Source organism: Protopterus annectens, chromosome 6.part0, assembly GCF_019279795.1.
Source record: "Protopterus annectens isolate FY-2018-M chromosome 6.part0, PAN1.0, whole genome shotgun sequence".
In the NCBI taxonomy this organism is placed as follows: Eukaryota; Metazoa; Chordata; order Ceratodontiformes; family Protopteridae; genus Protopterus; species Protopterus annectens.
The window spans coordinates 13,475,834-13,492,257 of record NC_056737.1 but is presented as its reverse complement, the minus strand read 5'-3'; the positions used below and the strand labels follow the sequence as shown (position 1 = coordinate 13,492,257).

General features: G+C 40.8%; 1 protein-coding gene across 6 annotated transcripts in view; it reads right to left on the bottom strand.

Annotated features, from left to right (window-relative positions):
• Positions 1-7,287, bottom strand: part of G2E3 (G2/M-phase specific E3 ubiquitin protein ligase) — a 1,254,036-nt gene extending 1,246,749 nt beyond the window's left edge. For 2 of the 6 annotated variants that reach the window (XM_044073801.1, XM_044073804.1), the window contains exon 1: positions 6,848-7,284. The gene's annotated coding sequence lies outside the window, so the exon portion shown is untranslated. Of the gene's footprint in view, positions 1-6,847 lie in introns of all 6 variants that reach the window. The other 4 variants (XM_044073802.1, XM_044073805.1, XM_044073806.1 and 1 more) reach the window with 3 other exon arrangements.
• Between the last annotated feature and the right edge of the window lie 9,137 nt (positions 7,288-16,424).

The following is a 16,424-nucleotide window of genomic DNA, read 5'->3' as shown; positions in this document are numbered from 1 at the left end:
TCCGGTCCGCTAATGATTGGCAGTTGATTTTTACATGCCGAGTTGCCAGCCCTAACGCACAACCTTCAACGAAGGTCCGCCCATTCATGCATGTCTCCACACACAACACGCTCTAGCTGAGAGTCGAAACGGTCAGCGTCTTACTGTGAGGCAACAACGCTACCGCAACACCACCAAAAGAAAACATGTACCCCTGTAAATATTTTGCACTCTTCAGCAGGAGTAAATGAAACTACTCTCCCAATATACTTCATAACTGGCTAGGTCAGGCTCTGAAACAGGACGACACATTAGCCTGGCCACTACTTCCACAGGAAGTATTTCATCACCAGAACTACTATTTGAATTAATTCTGAGCCAGCAGCCATAGGAATCCCCTGAAGACTTAGTGTCAGACTTGACTTTAAGGGAAGGGAGAAACTTCGGAAAATGATTCAGGGAGTTTTTCCACCACGCTTCTCTTTCGTTAAGCTCAGAATGTTTTGAAGAGATTTTTCCGTGACAATCAGGAGAAACAAAAGCAGGTTATGCACAAAACAGCCTATTCTGAGAGGTGGACTCTCAATTACGTGTCCATCATGACAGCAAGTAACTTCAAAACAATGCACCAAACACAATTATAAACTAAAGACAATGGGATGTACAGATACTATGCTTAAAGATTTTTGTAGTGTAACGATACAGAGAACGCATTCTTCACAAACCTATCACAGAAAAGATTAGTCCAACAGCCGCAAGAGTAGGAATGTATTAGAACATTACCCCACCGCGATTTTCAGGCGATCTGGGCGTGGCCAACATAACCGACAGGGCATGCACGTGTGCCGTTGCATGGAAAACACAGCCGAGTGACAAGCAGGACAAATTATTCAGTGACTCAGTAAATTTATTCATAGGTTCATACTAGGCTATCTGCCCGAGGGTATTTATAAGCCTAGCCCATAGTTTTGTGGCTTAAGCCACCCCTTTTGTATGGGGAACTATACCCATTATTTTGCTGTGCCTCTGTCTAGCAGTGACACTGAGGTAATCCCTTGAGTATATCTGCGATCTCCCATCCATTGGTCAAGATTTCTCTTGAACAAGGCCAGCGAGGTGCTCTGCCTCACATATACAGGGATTTTGTTCAACAGCATAGGGAGTCTTTGGGTGATGAATCTATCCCTCCAGCACGTCCTATTAATAGCCGTGTCGAGGTTTAAGTCTCCCGCCCTTGTGGCTCTGACGGATCTAGATTTTTTGAGGTGAAGCATATTCATCAACTCTGGGTTTGACATGGCCTTGTATGTCAGGCAAAGGTCACCTCTGAGCAAGCGGTGGCGACTGAATAGAGCTGGAGTTCTTTCAGTCGGGCAGCATAGGACAGATTTTTGAGACCCTTTATCCTTTTGGTGAGGAACTTTTGTGGCCTCTCTAGCTGCTGCAAGTGTCGGGTCAGATACATTCCAAATGGGGCATTGTACTCAATCATTGGTCTGATGAGTGATGAGTATAGGGAGACTATGACCTCCCTTGATCTAGATGTGAATCCCTTCATGATGAGGTGGGCAATGTAGAAGGTCTTCCTAACTACTTTAGCTACATGGGTGTCGAATGACAGGCTACTGTCAACCTGGGTCCCCAGGTCCCTGATAACTTCTTCTGTGCTCAGAGGATTACCACCTATATGGTAGCTAGGGGTAACCTTGTTTTTCCCGAAGGGTATGACTATGCATTTTTTGGCATTTAACTTTAGGCCATGGCTCTGGCACCAGTCATCCGTTTCTGTGAGACCCTTCTGAAGGATATCCGTGTCAGATGTGTTTTCGACTACGGCCCAGTTTGCAGTCATCTGCAAACTTTGTCAGCCATAACCCTCCTGTGTTTGCATCTACTTGAAAGTAGATGCCAAACAAGAGTGGGCCCAGGACTGAGCCCTGTGGGACACCACTTGTGACAGGCTTTGAGTCTGACATGGCGCCAGCAACTCTGACCCTGTGGGTTCTGTCACTCAGCCAGTTTGCAACCCATCTTGTGATGTATGGGTTAACATTTAAGCTGATGAGTTTTTCAATGATAGTGGGGTATTGTATCGAAGGCCTTCGCCAGATCGAGGTAGGCTGTATGGACTGCCTTTCCCTCATCAATGGCTTTGGTGACTGTTTCGAAAAAGTCAACCAAGTTTAAAAGGCATGATCTGCCTTTGACAAAGCCAAACTGGGTTGGATCCAAAGTCTGCAAATTCCCTATGTCTTTATTTATGAGGTCCATTATGATCCTCTCCATAGCTTTGCAGATAAGGCTTGTCAAGCTAATGGGGCGGTAATTTCCAGGGTCTGTGGAGGCACCGCCTTTGTGAAGTGGGACCACAGTCGCAGTGCGCCACTCCCTGGAGTGCGTATCCAGAGGTGAGACTATGATTAAACAGCTGTCCTAGCTGTGGGTTTAATTCCTCGTTGAGTTCGTGGAGCACACAGCCTGGGACACCATCAGGTCCCATGGATGCTGTGTTTTTTGCTTTGGAGAGAGCAGTTCTCACTTGGGCGTTTGAGATGTTTGGGGGGCTGCAACCATTTGGTATAGATAGTTCTCCTTTTGGGGGGGGAGGGGGGGGGAGTTTGCACTGAACCTGTCAGCCAGTATGTTGGCAATGTCTGTAGGATCAGTAATCTTCACATCATTTTGAACTAGTTCTGAGCATATCTGGGAGTTTCCTCCCAGGTTTCTAACATAGCTAAAGAAGGCCTTATGATTGTCCTTTGAGTCTTTAGCTATTTTTCTCGCAAAATTTGCTTTGGATGATTTTATGAGAGCTCTTAGTTTTTTACTTATAGTGATCAAGGGTGTCTTACCTTTTAAGGATTTTGCTCTATCTTGTAGTAGCTTCCTCCTTTTGTTGTAGAGTTTGTTTATGGCTGGGGTCCACCAGACTGGACGCTTGCCCTTGGTACAAAGAGTCTTTGTTTTGCTTGGGATTGCCTTATCCATGCAGTGCTGCAGGTGCTGGTAGAAGGCATTTGTAAGTGATTCAGCGGCTTGAGTACTGTTTTCCGCCGGCTCGGATGCCTTAAAGGAGACCACACTAGTCTTTAGAAGTGTGAAGTCGGCTTTCGAGAAGTTTTTTTACTGTGGTCTTTTTTATTTCAGGTGGGGGTGGGATGAGGACCTCCAGCAAAGATTAGTTTGTGATCTGATCTCACTAGTGAGGGGTATACGTCCGGTGTTGAACATTGTGCTCCCATGTTCGTGATGATGAGATCAAGTATGTTTTCTCCTCTTGTGGGGATGGTGACTAGTTGTTCCATGGCATTTGAGTTTATGAATTCCAGGAACTTTTGGGCTAGGGTGTTTGGGCTTGAGTAGTGTTCCCAGTCTATATTAGGGTAATTGAAGTCACCTAGTATGATGGTGTTTGGAGATACATTTATCCCCTCCAGTGTTTTCAGGAAAGCCATGTGAGGTTCCTGAGTTTGTGAGAGTGGCCTGTAACATGCTACAATTTGCAGAGCAGTCTTGCCTATGGTTAATTGCACCTGGATGGTCTCCGATGCATCGTGCGTTGCCACCAGTCTTGAGGTGTGGGTGTCCTTGATGAATATGGATACCCCCCCTGCTTTCTTGGTATTGTCCGGATTTTGGGGCGGAGCATGGTATGAGGTAAAACCTGTTAGTGCTGGGGTGCTCTCAGGAGCCTTGAACCAGGTTTCTGTCACAGCACAGACATCGATGTTCTCCATACTGAGAAGGGCCTCGAGTGCGTGCATTTTGAGATTTAGACTTCTGGCATTGAGCAGCATTACCCTTAGTTTTTTTTCCTTTTTTGTGTTCTAGGGTGGTAGGTTTAGAATTTGAGCCTTGCCTAAAAAGGCACTATGGGGTGGCAAGAGCCTTTGCCAATATCCGGAATCCCAGGGTGACAGGTGCAAGCCGTCCCTTGAAGCAGCGTGGCTTGTCCAGCATGTCATCCCAGGCAGACAGACATTGGATCCCCTTTGAATGACACCAGAGTTTAAGCCAATTGTTAAAGCTGATCATCTTATCTCTGTATTGTGGCATCATTCTTGGTGAAGGTAGGATACTGCTCAAGGTCAGGGTCATACCTGCCTGGGCTACATAATCAGAGAGCTCCTCAATGTCTCTTTTCATGTAGTCCAAGGAGGTGCGTCTCAGGTCGTTTACACCAGCGTGGACAATGACTGAGTCGTATTTGTACCTGCTGTTGAGAGACCTGAGTGCTTGCGTTATGTGGCGGATTCTAGCGCCCGACAGGCAGCTTACTGTAACTCTCTCCTTACTCAGTCTGGTGAGCGGGGCGTCAGTGTGTCTGACTATGGAGTCACCAATGACTAGTGTGTCTGGCATTGTGTTTGGCCTTAAGGGCTGTTACTGTTTGACACTCTGACTGTGAGGTCTATGTGTTGCAGGTGTTGTGTTCTGAGGTGGTGGTTGTTTGGGTGTCTGCTTTGGTGGCCTCTGCTGTTTTGGTAGATTTCTGATCAGAGCCTCCGAGTATGTCTTTGTGTGTTTATGTGTATGATTTGAGGTTGTGATGGTACTATGTGAGACTGGGTCTATAGTGTGTGTGGTAACCTTCTCCTCCTGTCTGGTCTTGCCAGTCCTAAGTTGAGAGAGCTCAGCCTCCAGTTTGGCCGTATAGTTGCATCTCTCGCATGTATTTGTGTTTTGTTGACCGGAGTGTCCGACTGGACGTAGGTCCATTTTCAGCGGAGGCCCGGGATGAGTTGCCTTTTTATAATTATAATGAATTTACGTATGTTTATTGCATACGAGTTTTTAAATGAACGAAATACTGTTATGTAAATATTCATTCTCTGGCCTTTTATTATTATTTTTTTTTTAAACACAGGCTTCATGCTTTTTTATGGTATCTCCAATTACAATTTTGTGCAGTAATTGCTTTTGGAGGGGTGCAAGCCCCCCTGCACTCCCCCACTTCACATGGCTGCTCTCCATGCAAACAACCAAAGTGTTAAGCAGAATACAATTGTACCAGCGCATTTTCAAACAAAACATTAACAAGTCGTTTTCGTTTTTAGTAATAATATTAAAAAGTGCAGCAAAAACGATACATGTGCTCCGATTTGCAGTGTAAACAAGATTAAACATTGAAAGAAGCGTATCCATTCTTTTCAGAAAACCTTTTTTATGTAATGAATTATCTGACATGCCATATACGTTTGGTTACACCCCCCCCCCCCCCCCAAACACACGCACGCACGCAACCCACCTCTCAAGCAGTATACCCCATCCAGGAAATTTAAGTTTTTCAAAGGAATGACCTGACCTCTGTGTGCGAACTCGGGCATAAAGCCATAGGATACTTTGTGTGCACAACAGGGATCCTGCAAAACTAGCAGCTCTTAATTGCGACATTCAGAAAAGTAAAAAAGCATTTCAAATTTCAACACCGAACTACTGTCAAATCCCTCCTGTTTAAGATAATAAGCTTTATAAACCAACTAAAGACAAACACCTGATCTTAAGAAATGATCGTGTTACCTCGTGAAATTTCACAAAGCAGGAAAAACACATTTAACAGTATTTCGTTCATTTAAAAACTCGTATGCAATAAACATACCTAAATTCACTACACTTATAAAAAAGGCAACTCATCCCAAATCAGAGATGAAAAATCACACGTAACGGATTTGACTTTTTACTAACTTACTGAAAATTAAATGGGCAAATTATTTAATCTAAGATTTAATTTTAATATGCAATTTGTATCGAGATAATTACAGTGTTTAGCATGCTGATTTTTATGACGATGGTCTTCCGATGTTTATTCAAAGCGCTTCTAAATGTAAATATTATGCAGAGTGCTGGGCGGGGTTTGGGCGGTCCTTCCTATTATGCATCTGGTAGGGTAATATTCTAATGCAAAACCCACCAAGTATGCTTTAGCCAAAAATGCCACACTGAACCATTTGGAAAGTGACAGAAGACTGACAAGAGTGACCCAGTTGCAAACAATAACAAAAATTAAGATTTTTTTTAAATTTCAGCCTCCTGTTAATAAGTAACGGTTTTCTAGACATACATCTGAACCTCATAAAGCTATAAATCTGAGCAAAGCCAAAAATAATGGGGGGAGGGGCCAATAATAGGGGTCAATTTTAAATATTGCTTTTACAAACTTAAAACGTTGTTAGAACAGGTGTTGTATTAGCATGCATTTTCTAAAGGCTAGGATATCTAAATCTCAAATGTCCTGTCATTATTTAGGGACTTCAGTCCTCCTCTAGGATTTGCCACAAAACCACCCATTTTATGAGGTACAAACTACGAAAATCTGGACAGTAGAGGCATATTTCTAGAGCCTTTCAAGACCATCGTGCACAAGAATGTGCAATATACGATCAGTACTAGTCTGCAGCACCTGCACCACATAAGCAAATTTGCATATCCGTAGTTCATTTTGGGAACTGCCACGCTACGAGTTCTTGAAGCTTAACCAGACCACTTTAATACAAACCAACCCTTAAATTAGAACAGAGTTCCAAAGTCGTGTCGTATTAAAAAAGTCAACTTAAAAATGGTTGCATTCCCACATTAGTTATAGGTTAGGTCTCAGACTTTGCGTTATACTGCAAATAATAAACATAAGTGGTATAAACATTTTAATGCTGAAACCAGGCAAACAGTCTGTGTAATTTGCAAATCAACCATTAACTGCAACCAGCTTTGAGGAAAAAAGAACAATCCCCAGCCTCGCAGAACTCTCAAAACAAAGCACGAAAATAATTTTCACTGTAATATATATATATAGTTTTGTAATTTTATATATATATGACACAAAATATACCCTTATTCCTACTGTATGCATCCTAATAATAATAATACGTACTTCCACAAATTAAAAATCCCGGTTCTTACTACTGGCAAATCAACAACTAACCCGTCACATATTTCAACGAAATTATCCGATGTTTAGACAGGAAATGACGATAGAGCCTTAGTCTCTCCTATTAGTAAGTATCGTGCAGTTAAGTATCTCTGTTAGGCTTGCTGTGGAATTGTATAAAAAAAGAGTTAATTGATCCTAGTGATGTGTGGTATCTAGCTTAATTCATGAGTAGTCCCCTGGAAAAAAAAAGTTAACCGCATACAGGCAAACAATTACTTATAAAATGCACTTGTGTTTTTCCCAAGACACACAAGGGCACTGATGACCAACTCTGATTATAGACTGTATGTTGACTATTGGTTGCTGTATTTTTAGAAGCTACTCCGCTTAGTTTGTGAAGCTTTAAGCGTTCCCGTTGCAGATGCCGTGCAATGGGGAGCTTTACACACGCTGTATGATGCTTGGCTGCCTAATTGATGACATCTGGCAGTTTTTCGACCCAGTGATGGGAAACAAACGAGTCCATTGTTGAGGAGGGGGTGCCAATGATTGACAGGCAGTACTATGGGTAAAAAAAAGTTGTCAGGAACTGGCTATTTGCATGGCTAGACAGTGCTCATTTCCTGCTACATTTATGCTGCGTTACACAGTATGAAGTACACTGGTACTTTGGGAGGTACTACCCCACAAGCATATCTCTCAACCTGCAGACAATGAAAATAGGAAACAGGCAAATAATTCTTCCTGCTTCCAGTAGGAATGTAGGATACTACACAGAAACATATTTAAAAACTGAGAGTGGCCAAATGAATGAAAGTATAAACTTAGTATCAAAAATACAGTGTAAATATGTAAACTTAAAGGACCTGTATTGCAAAATTCTTGCACACGAGGTCATTTATTTTGCTTCATATAAAGATGTGATAGGAGTCCTCTTTCTTTAAATAATAAACAAATAAATAAATTACACTTATTTCTCCCCAAATCTTGAACACAACTAAAAATACCTTCAAAATGTCTTCTCTCAACAACATCAAAATAGAAGTTGTATCTCTAGATGATGAACTGAAATGTTATCTTCATTTTCAAAACAGTGTTTAAAAAACACCAAAAACTTTGTATGCTCTACAGATCAAAAAGTGTACTGACCAACTCTTGTACAGTTACTCTCACCAATGCATAACTCTTTCTTCCCCTACTTCCTCGCCCATTCGTAACAATATTCAGATCTCGCTAAGAGCAAAAGTAAAGTTCTACTATAACACTATAGCTAGATTTACAGCCAGTCAGACACACATTTTCTATCACTGCTCTGCCCTCAAAATCATTAAACTGGCTTGTGTTACCTCACTACCTCAAGTTTACTTAGCTTATCCTTGGTCATAAAATGATACACAAATCTTCATTCTGTCCAACAGCTAGCAGCATTCTTAACAATTACCTCCCAAGCCGCCCATTTTGCTCATCTGAAAAAAAAAAACTCCTTGAAATCTATAAGCCAAAAAAATCCATAGGTCACAGCCTATACTCCTTCTCCCAGTGGCTAATGCCTGGAACATCTTTCCCATTGATATAGGTCAGTGCCTTGTAGTCACATGTTCAAAGATCCTCCTCATCTCCTCGCTCTGTGCTTGGTTTACTACAGGCTGACATTATTTATCATTTCGTTCTATTTTCTTTCCTTTACCTTTTCTGTAGCCATTCTCTAATTATTATGATCTCCCACCACTTTTCCTGTTGCTCCTTACTTTTTCTCCTCTCTCACTAACTGTAGTAACTCTTTATTTAATCTCACTTTTGTTTTCTCCCCTGTTTTCTTAGTCTATTATATACCTGATGTACAGGTGTATTATCTGTTATACTCTGTTATCTCTAACAACGTTATCTTACTTTTGGTTTGTTCAGTGTATTTCATTGGAATATACCTGTTTTACTGTATTTATCTTGTGTATAGAGTCTCATGTTACTTGTAAGTTTCTGCAGTTAAAAAAAACTCTAGTGTACAATTTCATCATCATTTTGTATTGTACTTGGTATGTAAATATTATGTAGGTTATTAATTATATTATGCCTACAGCAATTTTCTACCTGGGCCAGGTAAAGAAATGTCAAATAAATAAATAAAAATTATTGGTGCCACTAGTATGGTAGTCATGTAGTGTGGTTTACTGTGTACTAAACAGCTTCAAAAATCATGTGTGATGAGGGAGAGTCAGAAAATTGTATGAAGAGGTAAATGAAGCCTAAAAATAGGGATATCCTGTTCAGGGGTAAATCAGGCCTGAAAATAGAAAAATGTCTCCAAAATAAGGACAGTTGAGAGGTCTGCCCACAGAATAGGCAGTAACAAATTCCAGCCATAGTGTTGGTAGGAATGCTTACTCAGGCACCCACCTCATGATGCTGTTGTGAAGAAGAGAACCTCTACAGATTATTTGTGCAGGTTTGGTCAGAGACTTGGCTGATAGTATCATCTGCAACCAACAGCATTAATGAAGTTTACTTTTATTTTTTTTTGTGTGTGGTACTGTCACTAGCAGCATTCAGCACACTACATGTTAATATACTATTTCCAAATGTACTCAGTTGCATACCGTTTACTCAGAGGTGACCTCTGCCTGACATACAAGACCATGTCCAACCCAGAATTGATGGACATGCTCCACCTAAAAAACAAAAAACAAATCCTGGAGAGCCACACGCTCTAGAGATATAAACCTCACCACAAGGATAAATAGGACATGCTGGAGGGATAGATTCCTGTCTCAGAGACTCCCCATGCTTTGGAACAGGATTCCAATATACATCAGACAGAGCCCCTCACTAACACTCTTCAAGAGAAACATTGACGGGTGGATGGGAAACAGAAAATTTACCCCGGGGATCACTGCAGTGGCTCTGCTGGACAGTGGCGCAGGGAACTAATGGCTCTGCTGGACAGAGGCACAGGGAACTAATCTAAGGGGGTGCCGAAAGCCAACACATTCTGGCTAGGCTTATAAATGCCCTAGGGCAGATAGCCTAGTACTTGCCTATGAACCTATGAACTGTTTTATATCATGGTGCATTTTATACCCATACAGTTAATTAATTTATACACTACTTAACTCTTGCCATCACATCTGTTATGACTCACTGTCACTGTTACAACTCACTATCACTGTTAACATTCAGCACACTATATATATATTTTTAATTTTTCCAAATGTTCAGTGTTTCTAAGTTTCTAACACCATGAAAGGAATGGACCCATTCCTATGTCAGGGTACAATTAAAGTTCATAAAATTACGATTGTTTCAGTCTATGACATTTGCCAAGAGTGACTTCTGAGCACCCACAGTGTATTCAGAATTGTCTTCTTCTCAAGTTCAGCTAGAATTTTGTGCAACAACAGCATATTTAAGTGTTCTTGAAAATTCATTTTTATTAGCCCTGGTACTCATACTACTGTTGGAACTATGTGAGTGTCTTAATTCCATGTTGCTGTTTTTTGTTTGCATATCATTATGTTTTATAACTATTCATGTATCAGTACATAGGGCAGTATAATGTCTAGGTATAATTATTCCAGTGAATACTTTGTCCTTTTTTACTACAATATTTGAATTTCTTGCTTCTACTTTCGTGACTATTGGTATTTGATGATCGCATGTGATCAGAACTTAATCTTTATTAGTTCTTTGTGGATCAAGTTCAAATGCTTCTCAGCTACCTGTATGTTGCAGTCTTTATACAATCCATAGTGGTAACAATCCTGTAACATTATTTTCCCTTTCAGTTTACAGACTTTCAGCCATAAGTATATTGTAACCAGCAGCATGATTTACAAGTTTCTAGTTCTGTACTACAGAACCTGCATTTTTCTTTATCTCCCATTTTTGATAGACTGCAAACCAGAAAGTATGCATTTCACAGTCTTGAGCTATTGTTGTTAACCTTTCATCTTTTGGTTTAAAGTGACCCGTGATTAGCCATTCCTACATCAAATCTTGATCAACATGTGGTTGTTCCAGCAGTTCTCGGTACTTAACACTATAATTATGAGTTTTCTAGCTTCCTTCCTTTTCCTTTGATCATACCTACACATACAAATATTTCAAGCATTGGCATTAATGCCCTTTTAGCCTACTAATTTACCAAAACAGTTGTTCCCATAGTAAGTGTCCAGGCTGTTCTTAAAAATATCCAAACTAGTGCTTGCTTTAATGTGATTTGGTCGTCTGTTCCACATATCAGCTGCTCTGTCAGAGAACCAATCAGTACATTTCTCATTTCTATAGAATCTTCTACACAGGTTGTCTGATGATTCTCTAGTACTTTTTAATACCCCAAACATTCCCAGAGGTAGTTGTCTCTAAGTGCCCTATATACCTGAATAAGATCTCCTCTTAAATATCTGTAAGAGACACTGTACAAGTTCAGATATTTTTGTCTTTCATAATGACTTAAATTTTCACATCTGTTGATGCTCTTGGTATATTTCCACTGTATTCTTTCCGGTTTACTCATGCTTGTTTTCTTATAAGGTTTCCATATAGTTATGCCATATTTGAGTTTGGGTCTACTGTAATTAACAATGACTTCATTTCTGATTTCCTAGACTTAATAAATCTTTTTATACAATGTATAGTTCTACAACTATCAGCAACCAAATGGTTGATATGGTTAGAAAAAATCAAAGCTGCATCTACCCATATGCCAACGTGCTTAAATGAGTCTACAGTTTCAATGACTGTGTGCTGTATTAAATATTTACCTTTCAATTTATGTCTCCCAAATCTCATGCGCTTAGTTTTTTATGTATTTATCAGCATATTTTCTTCTGTGCCCAAATGGTCAATTTAATCAAGCTCTTTTGCAGATATGCCCTATCTGTAACACATGTAATCAGTTTACCCAATTTCATATTATCTGTGTACAGACTATAGAACACCTCAGATGAAAAATATAGGTCTGAAGGATACAATCTAAATAAATAAAGGCCTAGGACTGCCCTGTGGGACACTCTTGACTGTAACCAAGAATTTCATCTGTCCAATTGTTGTATGATATTTGCCATATCCTATTTGTAAGTCATGCAGCTATCCATCTTATCAATAATAAATCAATATGAAGTTGTTGTAATGTACTGATCAGTGTTTTGTGTATGACCCTGTCAAATACTGAAGTTAAATCTATATAAATTACATCACTGTACAGTTTTTCATTCATAGCTGTTATATTGTTAAAAAACACAATGATTCTTATACACTAATCATTTTTGGCACTTTCTGTTGCTATTTTCCCTACCTCTGGTTTGATTTCCATTTCTGTTTCTTTCTAAAATGCTAAGCTGGACAGTGTCATCTTAGACATGTTTTCTGCATGATTTAGAACTTTCAGTATATTTGGATGTGAGTATCACAACAAACATATTTGCAGTCTCATTATTGTTGACTTATGCATACAGTCAATTTCAAGAAAACCTATGTTGCACACCCGCAGGTGTAGCTGAAGTAGATATGGATTTCTTCATACCTGACTCTGGTGACACCCCTTAGGCCCAACACACCAAGGTGGCAAGAATGGCAGATTTTATTTTAGGGGACACATCTTTAGTTTAAAAGGCAATAGCACAACCACAAACAAATTATTTCAACAGTGCACCAGTTAGCAATAAGGCAAGGTGAGATATGCATGCAATGAAAACATACATTCACCCTCTTTCCCAGAACTCAACAGAAAAAGGTCTTGACATTCAAACATGCACAAAGAAGGCAATATCAATAAGCAGTAAAGTTTTATAATGCAGCAATACAAACATGGGGAAAATGCAATGTCATTAAGCAATAAAAGAGTTATAATACCACAATACAGATATGAGAAAATGCAATATCATTCAGCAGCAAAATTCTTGAAGGCAGCAGTACTAACACGAGCAAAATGCAATGTCATTGAACAATGCGGATTTATAATGCAACAATACAGATATGAGAAAATGCAATGTCATTGAGCAGTACTAACACCCTCAACCCCCTTGATCAGTTCTAAACAGACCAACTATGAAACACTCTATTATACCCTGTTCACTGGCCAGTGACTACTTACAGTCTTCTGCTGGAATTAAGGGGCCCAGGTTGGAGCTCATATGGATCCCAGTTATTTGTAATCCACAAAGCATTTTTTTTGGGGGGGGGGTCCACAATCTTATAAAAAATATAAAATGACAGCCAGAGCCTCTCACCACTCTGTCAATAATATCCTAGTGTCCAGGCACCGTGGTTCTTCTGATGAGAAAAGTAGAAAAATGACCTGCCAGAACTCTGGCAATCATCTATGGTTTCTCTGTACTAGGCCCAAAGGAACTCCCTCTATGCAGGCATGGAACTACTGGTTTCAGACTTCTCTCCTGATTACCCAAAATACCATCATCCAGGTTTTCAGCAAAAGGCAGACACAATCTGCCACTTCACTTCCCTGGCCCAAACCACTAGAAAAAAAATACAGTCATGCTGCAAGGACCTTTTTCCCTTCAGCTCCCTGTTTCAGTCTTCCCTCCTTCAGCTAGTGTTCCAGTCTCCTCTTTCACTTTCAAAATTGTCTTTTATATTCCTGAAAAGAGTTCCACCTTGTGGTTTAATGAAAAACTACAGTCTATTACTTCTACAATGAAATACAGTGGGAGCTACACTCTCCCCCACTTGAAAATCTTGGGTCCCCCTAAGAACTTAGCAATATTTTTGCATTCAAAAGGTACATTCCACCAAGGATAATCAGTCTTATACTTAACTTGGGATGGGGTGTCACCACTGGAGTAGGAGGCATAGGGACCATGGGCGCAGACTCTCTGATGAGCTGTGGTCACAGGTTCCTGTGTACTATGTCCCAGACTGTTATATGTAAGTCTCTGTGGGGGCTGAATCAGTCTCTGCAGTTTTGGTTCGGAAGAGACAGCTAAGGAAATTTGCTTGGAAGGTTTATTACTCACATAATATTTAATGTCCAGTTCTTCAGTAAGCATATTGTCTACTTCTAAGATCTCCTCTTGTATAACTTCACTTTCATTTTTCATAACGGTATGACTGTCCTCAGCACTATTTTCTGAAGTTTGCATGGCAGGGCCTCCATCAGTATCAGGTTCTGCATGAGGCACAGAAACATTTCTTAGCCTATTGTTAGGTCTGGACTGCTCAAAATGTCAAGGAATGAATTCCAGTGCATTTACATCGAGATTACAGCCCACGGGGTCTTGAATGTCCTCATAAAAAAGCCCAATGAAACCCCAGTCATCATCACTGTCCTCTCCTTCAGCAGGTGGAAGCATAAGCTCTTGAACATTGAAGAGGATAGTTCCTCTCCGCCTTAGCCTTCTGGATTGCCTTGAGTTAGGCTTCCGCTGAGCCATTCTGGATTCCGGATTCATGAATCTCACTGATTTTACCAAAGGCATTAAGTTGTTGCAGTGCCAAGTAAACTTGGTAGACAGGGATATTAGGTAGCTGAGAACAAATTATGTAAATCTCAGATCCCCAGCGGTCAGCTAGTTTATGCTTTCCTTGTAGTCCCAAATTTCTCAAAAGAACTCTGTCCTCTGGCTGCAAGTCATGCATCTTTACTGTTTTGTCATAGTGAGCCTTTTTTCGCTGTTTTTGTCCTGTTGATTTTTCAGCAAGCTCATAAGCTTGTCTGATGTTCTTCTTGAGTCTCTCCACATAACTGCCATGAGATCGCACTGGTGTATTATCAGCTGTGACTCCAAAGGTGATATCAACAGGAAGACGAGCTTCTCTTCCAAACATTAAGAAGTAAGGCAAGAATCCTGTAGCATAATTTTTAGTACTGTTGTAAGCATGCACCACTGTGGCGACATGTCTACTCCATTGACTCTTTTTCTCAGCAGATAGTGTCCCAATATGTCTAGTAAAGTACTGTTGAAACGCTCAGGCTGTGGATCCCCTTCAGGATGATAAGGAATGGTGTGGCTTTTTTGGACTCCCAACAAACTGAGTAGTTCATGGACAAGCTTGCTCTCAAAATCACATCCTTGATCAGAGTGTATCCTTTTTGTCAGGCCATAGTGTACAAAGAACTTCTCAACTAGTAGTTTCACCACTGTAATAGCTTTCTGATTGAGAGTGGGAAATGCTTGAGCATATCTGATATAGTAGTCTGTCACCAACAGCACATTACTGATCCCACCTTCATCCAGTTCAATGCACAGAAAATCTATACAGACCAGTTCCATGGGTTCACTACTTTCTATTTGACCCAACGAGGCAGCTCTGGTTGGCAAAGTGGTTCTCTGAATGCAACAAAGGCATGTACAACAATAATTCTCAACATCTTGCTTCATGCATGGCCAGTAGAACCTGTCTCGTACCATCCCCATAGTTCTGTCATAACCAAGATGACCATGTTCATCATGCAATGACTGGAGTACTACTTTTCTATACTTCTGAAGAAGCAACAATTGCCATTTTTCACTACCGAGTGCACTTGGAGATCTCCTATACACTAGTCCATTCTATATCTGGATTCTGTTCCATTCTTTGCCCAAAAGTCTTGCCAGAGGATGAATATCCATGCGAAGCATATTAACTTGTTTCTTCTCTAAAGCAGCTACCACCAGCTGACCTAAGGGGTCTTCTCTTTGATCTCTCCTGAGGTCACTGTTACTCAAAGCTGGTAGCGATGAAGCCTGTAAAGTGACCAGATTACAATAAGCTTGGGGTATGCTTGCTGCAGACAGACCCAACCTCTGGGCCCAACACTCAGTGTGTTGATAACAGGTTGCAATCTGACATATAGCTCTCACCCCTGGTGCTGGAGTTTCCACCCATTCATCGTCGGGGTGTAAATCTCCCTGAGGTCTTCTGGACAGACTATCAGCATCTCCATTTTCGTGTCCTGGCCGATATTTCAAACTGAAATTATAGTTGCATAGAGCTGCCATCCATCTGTGGCCAGTAGCATCTAGCTTTGCAGTGGTCTGGATGTATGTCAGAGGACTGTTGTCAGTCTGAACTTCAAATTCAGCCCCACAGTGATAGTCATGCAGGTTGTCCACAACTGCCCACTTTAAGGCAAGGAATTCCAACTTGTGTGCAGGGTAGTTTCTTTCTGTGGGGGATAAACTCTGACTGATAAAAGCCACAGGTCTCAGCTTCTTGTCATACTCCTGGTAAAGGACTCCTCCTGAGCCATCCCTGCTAGCATCCACATGTAAAGTGTATGGCTTTGTTGAGTCAGCATATGCCAGCACAGGGGCATGTGTGAGGCAATACTTAAGCTGTTCAAATGACTCTTCGCACTTAGGAGCCCAACGACTCTCGATGAGTTCTTTAGAACCTCTCGGTCCCTTAGGTTTTTCACAAGAATATCTTCATCTCTTTCATCTGCTTTCTCATCATTTTGGAGCAAATGGTTGAGGGGTCTTGCTATCTTTGAAAATCCTTCCATAAACCTTCTATAGTAACTGCAGAACCCTAGGAAAGATCACAGCTCTGTGATAGTTTTGGGTCTGGGCCAAGATGTCACCACTTTAACTTTGCTGGGATCTGTGGATATTCCATTTGCAGACACTACATGTCCCACATA